Raw genomic sequence first — 10,357 nt, forward strand, 5'->3', positions numbered from 1 at the left:
AGAGCCCATGGTGGTGTGCGGCAAAGGTGATGAGGTGTTCATGGCCCCTACCCAGCGGGGACAGAAAAAGCCTTAATGGCCTACACATAAAAATCCTGGAGAAAAGAAAAGCCCAACAAAGGAATATTGCAAATGGTGCTAAACAATGATGACGTGTGAGATTCCCATGGACATGAACGTGTGGGGTTCCCATGGATGTGTGTGCGGGGTTGACACGTGGTTCCCATGGATGGCATACGAGAGACCCATGGATGACGCGCTGATGAAGTGAAAAGCCCATTAGGCAAGGGGGAGCAAGTAAGACTTATTCATGGCCCACATAGAAGTCTTGAAGCCCACAGAGTGGCAGAGACTCACACGTGAGGGGGAGATTGTTGGGTTACACGTGTGAGTGAAGTCCCACATTGAATAAAGATAAGAAGAATAAGTGGTTAATATAACATAATTGAGCACATACCCATTGGGCTTAGGCCTTTTGAGTTAAAGTGTGTCTCTATATGTTATATTAATTACTCAAGGAAGCTCCCCAAGGTGTTTATCTCCCCGACAGAACTAGGCACAAGTATCAAATCCTTAAGTATAAATGGAGGCTAATTTTACAAGAGAAGGGATCACGCACAATAAAGCATAAACAATGGTACTTCTAAGATCAATTGTACTTAGATATTTAGGAGGTCTAGTAGTTTGTAGGCAAATCAAGCAGTCCTTGGACTTGTAAAAGATTTTATGCTTGTAAGTTCATTTCCTTTGTACTTGTGATCTTATTTAATCAAGGATTCAATTACTTTGATGCAATAGTTAGTTGTTTGTTTAAGTTTAATATGATTTCTTTCTTGCTTCAAATCAATTTAGTGTTAGAGAAATTAATTAATCTTGAATTTGTTATAATTTATACTATGTTGAGATTATTTGCTCTGGATTAGGGGTCCTTTTGGATAGAACTTATTTTGCTGAAACTGAAAACTAAAAACTAAAAATATTGTAGCAAAATAATTTTTAAATGTATGAATAGTATTGTGAGACCTATTTTTAATAAAAAAAAGTTACTAAAAAGTGAATTTTGTGGGTCCTGTAAACAGTGCATGGGACTCACAAACTGATGAAAAGGGTGGAAAAGTCAGCAAAATACGGCTACTGTTCATGAACAGTAGCCGTTGTCCCCCTGAAACACGTGCTGCAGAGAAGAAAGAAAGAAAAAAAAAAAGCGGAAAACGCAGGAAACGCAATGTGTATCCAAACCAACATTAGTTCACTTCAAGATGATTTACTTGGAGATAGTTCACTTCGAAATAATGCATTTTGAATTAGCTCACTTCAATTAGGTTTGATAACTTAGGTTTAGTAACTTAAACTCAATAATTCAACTTAGTTAATTAAGAAGTTTGTCACTTAGGATTTTCTCATTCTTATTGTTAACTTGCGCATTTCTTAAAATTTCCTATTAAGTTAGGCATTTCTAGACTTCAGACCTTAGTTTTTGAAGTCAAATATTTATTTTGAGCTACCTAAAACCAATATAAGGAGCTAAGGTTAATTAAAAATTGGTTTATACTTTATACTCAAACAATATCTCCACCCCACCATTAACACGTTGACTAAGAAATTAGGGAACATTTCTTAACGATACGCCATTTAAGGCCTAGTACAAATTGGGTTCATAGCTCATATCTCTATTAGGGAACATTTCTTAACGATACGCCATTTAAGGCCTAGTACAAATTGGGTTCATAGTTCATATCTCTATTCAATATTTCACTTTCATCATGTTTAGTTACTGTTTATCATTCCCTTCCTACATCATAGACTAATTGAGTTTTGGTAATAAAACTTTATTAGAATCCCAAGTATTTCTAATAGCCAGGCCACCAATTGCTTTGATTGGAAGATTGATTTCCATGATTTTAGAAAGAGTAATGCTATAACTATAAACTATTTTACAACATTTTTACCAATTGGTAATGTGTCCAAGTTTTTATTGAACTTTAGAAAGCTACATGAATTGCACATTTCACCAAAAGAGCTAAAATTAATTAATTATCACATGTTCTTCCTTGGAAGTTGGATGTCGGTAGGGGAGACTATTTATTTATAGTATTACTTTAGGGGTGGGGGAGGGGGCTTTGAAGCTGGGCTACAACGCCCCTACTCTGTCAACTAATTACGGTCCAAAACCAAAATGAGTTTGATGTGGGCAAGGTACAAACAGCCCAGTATTCTTTTGCCCTTTTTCTTTTTTCTCTGTTTTTTGGCCAAGTATTTTTAATTTAATTAGAATTTAATTAGAATGCTCTATTTATTTTAGTGATGATGTTTCCTATAAAATGATTCATTTTTCAAAAAGTATTTTTTATAAAATTATCTCATTTTCTAATGTTTGATAGCAACTTTAATTGGGTTGAAAAATAATCCCCTAACTTCTTTTATTTAATTTGATGCGAGATATAGTTGCTTTCCAAAAAAATTTAGTGGAGAACAAAATATAATTTTCCTTTGATTCATTTTTTTTTATGCTACCAAACACTGAAAGTATGGAAAACTATATTTATACAAAGTCTCTATTGAAACAAACGAAGCAGAGAGTTGTGCTATGGGACACAGCAAATTGTCATAATATTTTCACAACAAAGTGAATTATTCTCCTCTCATCTCTTTTTATTTATTTATTTATTTTTTCTAGCCATACCCTCTACTTTCCATCCCTCCAATCTTTCAAACAAATTATTAAGAACTCGGAACTCTCAATAAGCATCCCTTAAGATATTTCATTTTCATCATCCTCACCCACTTCTTATCCATATTTTTTTTATCATACACCAATTGAGTTATGCTAATAAAATTTTATTAGAATCCCAAGTATTTCCAATAGCCAGGCCACCGATTGCTTTGGTTGGATGATTGATTTCCATGACTTTACCAAACTACATGAATTGCACGTTTCACAAAAAGAGCTAAAATTATCACATGTTCTTCCTTCGATGTCGGCAGGGGAATTTTTTATTTATTTATACTTTAGAGGTGGGGGAGGGGTTTTTTGAAGCTGGGATACAACGTCCCTACTTTGTCAGTCCAAAATGAGTTTGATGTGGGCAAAGTAAAAGGCCCAATATTCTCTTACCCTTTTTTTTGGTTTTGGTTTCCCTTCACTTTCTTTGATATTGGTCTGAACTCTTAGGGCCAGCCTAGTTGACATCCCCCATCTTCACTGCCTCCCTCTTTGTCCAAAAGAGCTCAATGCAGGCCAGGACAGTCAAAAGTCCTTTACTTAGGCCTCACTAACCATAATAAAATTCAATTCCAGTGGCACTATGACACAGTAAATTGTCATAATATTTTTATAATAGTTAAAATGCCAATCTCTCATAGTTCAAAAGAAAATTAAATATCTTATCCAAAAAAAAATTTATAATAAATTATTAAAATATTATAGTGAGACCCACCACCGCAACTAAAAGAAAGAGTGTTGTGAAAATATTGTAATATTTTGTTATATTCATAATCTTTCTCAATTCTAAATGTTTTTTTTTTCTTTCATTTGTGGAAAACTTGTAAATAAGATGAAAATATAGGTGCAGCACATTGATTACCCCAATAAAATTCAAACACATAAATTGATTGCGTCTAATTTTTCTTGAAAAGGTTAGTATTGTTTGTAGGGTATACTCGTATGACTCGTATTGGTCAATAAAGACAAGTCTCTGAATCTAATTGGAGAAGCTAATGTATTACACTTAAAAGAAAATATATCTAAGTTATGTCGTAAACTAGGATGTGCTTTTCTTTAAATATCAATATAGTGTTGCATCTCAGTCTGTTCCTCTTTCAACTTTCATAGATTCCAAAGTATCACCATCCCTACGTGTGTGTGAGAGAGAGAGAGAAGGAGCAAGCAGGCAGGGGGCAAAGGTAGATACATGGGTTGTGTAGTTGGTACAATCATGCCAAGCTTTTAGAGCATAAAACCTGGAGAGAATCTACAAGTTGCAACCCAGGGCCAGCACCAACAGCACCAATTGAACCCAAAATGTGGAACTTATTCTAATAACAAACAAAAGAAGGGTTGGGCATAAAGGGGGTCATATGGTCCCCCACTTTGGAGCCATTGCTAAGTAAAAGCCCATCCACACCCCCAAACCATTATAAAAGATTGGGACCCTCACCTCCCCCATCTTTCCATCATCATTAATTTATGATGCTTTTATTCTCACGCCTAATTTCACCTGCAATTTCTTCTATGCACCCACACATGGGTGTGATCATTTGACTAACAACTGCCTTTTTGTGATTTAAATAAAATATTACACACAAATCTCTGCCTATTGCTAAAGCAAGCATTTGCCAAACACCCACTACTAATGTCTCTTTTAAAAAGTTTTGAAGTTCTCACCTATGATTTCATGTGCATACCAATTTTCCTTTCTTGTCTCTTTTTATATATATATATTTTTAATTAGTTCTTATTATTTTATGGAAAAAGTTTTGTTACATACAAGATTACGTGATAACAAAAAAAAAATAACATGTGTCTAACGGTCATGTGTAATGCACATAACCAAGCGGTTTTTTAAACACTCATTCTTATTTTTTTTGCTGTCATATAACCCTGTATGCAACAAAACGTCTCCTTGTTTTATTTTGATAGCCATTAGTAATACTATTTTTTTTTTCTTTCTAGCTACATTCACAATAAGGCAGCTGTAATGGATAAGGGACTTGGCGACTGTGTAGAATATGAAAAGGAATTGGTCTAAGGAAAGGTTAATGCATGGAGACTAACCTAAGATCCCCTACTCCTACCCCAACATCTTTAGCTCTTTGGGACCATGCATAGCTTAATTATATGACAGTGAAGTCGCAAAGAAAAGGTGCATAGCTTGCCAATGAATGCATATACTCAACTCCCTATTTGACATGACTATAAAGTTGACTACATTTTAGCAAAGCTAGCAAACGTTGGATATATAATTATAAAAAATAAAAATAAAAATCAATAAATGCATTCTAAAATTTCACTATACACTATTTTCGCGGTTTTATATTCAAAACAAAATTCCCAAAGGATCCCTAGACCATGACTGGTACCTACTTTTTTTTTTTTTTTGAAACCAATAGCTTTATCATATAGTTTAGGTATTCATGCATGGCAATGGCATATATCACACAGAAATTTATAAGACACAAAAAAGTATTGATGAGTATCGGAAAAGCACTTAATTCTCTGGACCTCGGATGGTCCCCCTTGGGACAACTACCCATCAGCACATGTATTTGCTTTCCTGCTCTGACAAAATGAAGTGTTAATATATTTTCTTATAAGTGGTGATAGTTACACATAGTGTGTATGGTATATAGAATTGATATCATGTTTTTTTTTTACTATGATAGTGTGCAACTTAGCGTGTACGATAATAACAAGCGCTTTCTTATTATATATTGTTTCTTTTTAGGGAATATACTTTCCTGCAATAGATAAATTGATTGAACTTTTGTCCATTGCAATGCGAAATCTAGGGGTGAGCTTGAAAATTTGTTGAAAATGGTTTTCGATGGGTCTGAGAAAGATACTATAATTTGCATGCAGAAGAGCTCATGTGTATGATTTGCTACCTGTAATGTACAGCTTTTGCAATGCTGTTGAGAATTGAACCCATCTTTTTGGTTATGTGGTCCTGATAGACTTTATTATGAACCCTATATACTTCTACTAATATAAATAACCAAAATTATCACACATCCACACATAGATGATGTAATGTTTAATGATGGTTTTGTGGTCCAAGATGATATAAATTACAATAGAATAAAAAGGAGGCATCAACCAACCATTATCATTAATTTGGCCGATTGAGTAATGACTTACAAGTAAAGTTCCTAAATACATTTTTTTTTCTTATTCACCACGCTAAGTTCCCAATGACAAAGAGTGACATCTTCAAGTTCCTCTAAATATCGAACTAATTTTTGCAATGACATTGTTTTATATTTGTTTTTGATTTCCTTCTCCATCTATTTTTTTTTTACTTTTGTTGGAGTAGGGACCTCAATCTTATAAAAATCAAAACAAAAAAGAAAGTGTGTCATCAAATTCTTTCACTTTTTTCTTGGTCAGGATTTGCATTGATTCAAATTCTTTGGACAATTCTTACGTAGTCCGAGAGCATTGTTCAGGGCTCTCACAAAGGAAGTGGTCTCCATGATAGGTACCACATTTAGGGTCCACCCTTTATGTGAGATCCCGGAGCAGTGCTCTGGGACTATCGAAGTTTTTCTTCAAACTTTTGTAATTATGTATCATAATTTCATTTCCGCTTTCCTTATGTGCATAGCTACTCATAAATTTTACCTTTTCTATAAAAAATAGTTCTAATTTTACTGCTTTTTATATAATAAGCATTTTAAACAAAAAGAATTAATTAAGCCATTGGAAATATATAACATATCACAAACACAGAAGAGATTTTATTGTCTAACATATATGGTGAATGTAAAATTCACTACCCAGTTGCCCATGTGCAGCAGGCTAGGTCCCTCAGCAATGATATGTGAACTTAAATTAAAATTGTAGTACCAATACTTTGTGATGATCTAGTACATCACATTCATTATATCCATCACTCATATATCTCCTTTACTACTAAAATTAGCAATGGTGCATGCATATCTTATGCTTAGGATTTGGGGTAGGGCTAGCTATTAGATATGTAGAGTTTAATCCAACAACAACAATAATTATATTACAATTAGACTCCAACCAAGTCTGATCAGCATATTCTAGAATTAAAATTGTTGATGACAATTAAGTTTTTGATTTGGTTTTGTTTTTTGTTTTTTTGGGTATGTAGGTTTAGTTGAGATCTCACATAACATGACTAGCACTGATGTTATAGTCAAAAGATGAATAATAAATATTGTGAGGATAAGCTTATTAATTTATGTTGTGTCTAACTACATTTTAACTAACCCTATGTTTTAATTTACATCACTAATGATGCAAGTGTTTAATCAAACTATCTTGAAAATTAGAGTACTTATTTTTGAATTCAGCTTAAAGCTTATACATTAAAATTAGAGCTAAAGTACGACAAATGGGAGAGGGAGGAGAAGGGATAATAAAGTGTCACTGAACTTTGAACCCTTTGGCAAGTTTTATCTTTTTGTTTCTTCATTTAGAGGTAACAATTTAAATTGCCATTATTGAAATCTGAAAAGATAAGGAGTGCAAGGTAAGTAAGAAGAAACTTTACTATCCCACTATGAACCAAGTCTTACCCGAAAAAAATAGAGACATTTTGATTTTTGAAACAGAACCTTAGGTGACAAACTGCCAATGCAGTATGACATCAATTCCGTTGGCCAATCTGACCTATCAATGCCAAGGATTTTATAGTTTAATTAGTAATTCTTGATATTTTCACGAAGATACTCAATGGTCATATCACTCTCCTCCAATTATAGATTATTTAAAAAAAAGAGGCATATGAACAATTTTGAACTTGTAGCTCAAAGTATGGGTGTTCATTAAACCTCGGACCGCACCTAAGTTGACCAAACTGCCCACAAAATATAGTAACCACTCCGTATTAGAGGTGGAGGTGAAAAAACCACATTGCACCGTGCCCATATATATGTGTGTGTACACGCGCTTTATTTTATATTAATATATATTATATGAACTAGTTGTTGATCTCTTGGTCTTTTGAATATAAAAGATGAGGCCTTTCACACCTAAAAACTTATTGGGTTACTCTTAATCATTCCAAAATAAAGAAAAATTAACCAAACATTTTAAAAATAGGCCAAAAAACAAAGGAAAAATTTTGTCAAAATTTTGAAAAATATTCAAACCAAAACCAATCAAATCACACTATGCTACATGGTATAAAAGTGCACATATAACTACAAAATTGAGGTCGTGATAGCTTTGATTAAGCTACAACTTAAAGTGCGGTAATAAAAATAGACCAAAACTGTACCGTGAACGCTGATTTAGTGCACATGACTACGACCACGGTGTCGAAGTTTGAATCCCTAATAGTTTGACAGTGATACATGTAGATTAGAGTATAGACTAGTGTTCTGCCGAAGAAGACATAAGTTAAGGCCTAAACAGTAAAAGTCTTTAGTCGAGGTTGTTTGACTAAAGGCTGAAAGCTTTAAATTATATAAGAAGATTATTAGGTAGTAGTTTAATAAGTTTACATAGATCTGATTCAAGACAAAAGCAGGTATAATTAATGTGAATGGTTAATGGTTTGTTTCACTTGGCTGTAGTCTGTAGGCTAAAATTATTTTGGTTTGACGATGGTTTGGTCCCTTTTATTTTGTATCATTGTCATTTTAATCCCTCCACTATTAAAAATTGTAATATATCTTCTAATTAACAATCGTTTCATTGTAAAATGAATTGTTAAATATCCCAACACTACTTCGTTTTATTTTTTTAACAAAAAAAAAACATTTTGATAAATTTGATAGTTCAAAGTTTAAAGATTTTGATAAATAACCGCATTAAAGTTGGAGGTTTAAATTATTAACTTTGATACTCAAAGTAACCAAAATAATAGTGTGTTAGAAATTGGATGGACCAAAAGTTGTCTTGGTCCATATAAAAATAAAAATAAAAGGTTGTCTTAGTCAATTGGTTAATAAAGAAAAATTGAATTGGAAATGTGTTTGTGTAAGCTCTAAACCATCTTACCAAAGAGATTAAGAAAGGTAAGTCGTAGGTACAAGGTAGAAGAATAGACAAAATGGTCCATATGTCACTAGCTTTTTGGTTTAGATTTTAGTTTATTTTGTTTATAAACAGTTTTTAAAACTTCACTCGTTCTTTCTTTCTTGTTTTTTGTTTTCAAAGTATCAATTTTTAGCAAAACACCAAATAAGCTTTTTTTTTTTTTTTTTTGAGAAGTAACACCAAATAAGCTAATGACAAACGTATAAGCATTAATTTTTGGGATTTTAGTCTTATCCATACAGGTAACATAATGTTATTCCCCCAAAGAGGTAGCACAATCGGTTAAAGACCACGTCTCTGGATCATATGTTTTCAAATCTCTCCTTCACCTTCTCTTGAGATAAAATAAATAAATAAATAAATAAAATAACTTATGAAAAGTAAAAAGTAGCATGTTGCTCCTTGAGCACAGAAAAATATAGTGTTTCTTCCTATAATCTTGAACAAAACAAATCTTTGAACATGTTAATGATGATTACTGTATTATTACTTTTGGATGGTAGATGATAATTGAAAAAAATTAGAAAAATCAACCTCACTGTGCTAGTTATGCATGTGTTTGTCATGATTTATTTGGCAAATTGTTAGTATTAATTAGTTTATGAGTTTAAACTATCCTAAATGGACACAGAATGACAGAATCCTATTAGGCCTACATTTGGATTACACTGAAATTATTTTAGTGCCTGTGTTTGGCATTTTTAGTAGGTCCTGTGCACTGTTTATGGGACCCATAAGTACTATTTTCATCAAAATTTTCATTAAGACTAAGTCTTAAGTTACTATTTACATATTTAGAAGTTATTTTGCTATAATATTTTCAGTTTTTAACAATAAGCAGACACATATAGATTTTCTTGAGAGAAAGTTTTTGGGTAAAAATGAAAGGGTAGAGCTTGTGTCCAACATTGACATATTGCGATGTAGATATGTGTCCAAAATTGGACACGTATATGTATCCTAACGGCCTGTCCAGTGGCCGCTAGACACAAGCCGGACCCAAAATGAAAAAACCTCATCAATGATCAAACGCTGGTTTTACTGTTTTAGGCTTTTAGCTCGCAAATTCAAATAAGCCATGCATGTAGGCCTGAGGCTATTAAATGCAAATAAAAGAAAAAAGAAAAAAAAAACAAAAAGAGGGACTGAGGAAGTGAGAGTGAGAACAAATATTTACACTGTACATGGTGTATTACAGTATAAGTACTACTGCAAATAGTAGAATGCACCTGTTTCTCAAAAAAAAAATAGTAGAATGTACCACCATCTTGGACAGTCTAGTTTCTTTCCTTCTTGTCAGTATAAATGATATGCAGTACATTATCATAGAGGGCTCATATAAAAGAATAAGTCTAATGCCGGCACAACTTGTGCCACAAGTTGTGGCCTATACTTATTCCATGTAAAAGCCTCACAGGTTGCTAATTTATGGCAACGTCTGGGTGTCTACCCGTTCATGGAGGGCCACACACACGAACAATGAGAAATGGTGTTGGTCTCTGCTTTATTTATATCCATGGTGCATTATTGACTGAGCTTGACTTATGGCTTGTTTGGAAGTTTAGAGAGGGAGGAGAGTAGAGGAAAATGATTCCCCTCCACCTTGTTTGGATGTTTTTAAAA

The sequence above is a fragment of the Quercus suber genome, unplaced genomic scaffold (assembly GCF_002906115.3).
Source record: "Quercus suber isolate HL8 unplaced genomic scaffold, Cork oak 2.0 scaffold_1268, whole genome shotgun sequence".
NCBI lineage: Eukaryota > Viridiplantae > Streptophyta > Magnoliopsida > Fagales > Fagaceae > Quercus > Quercus suber.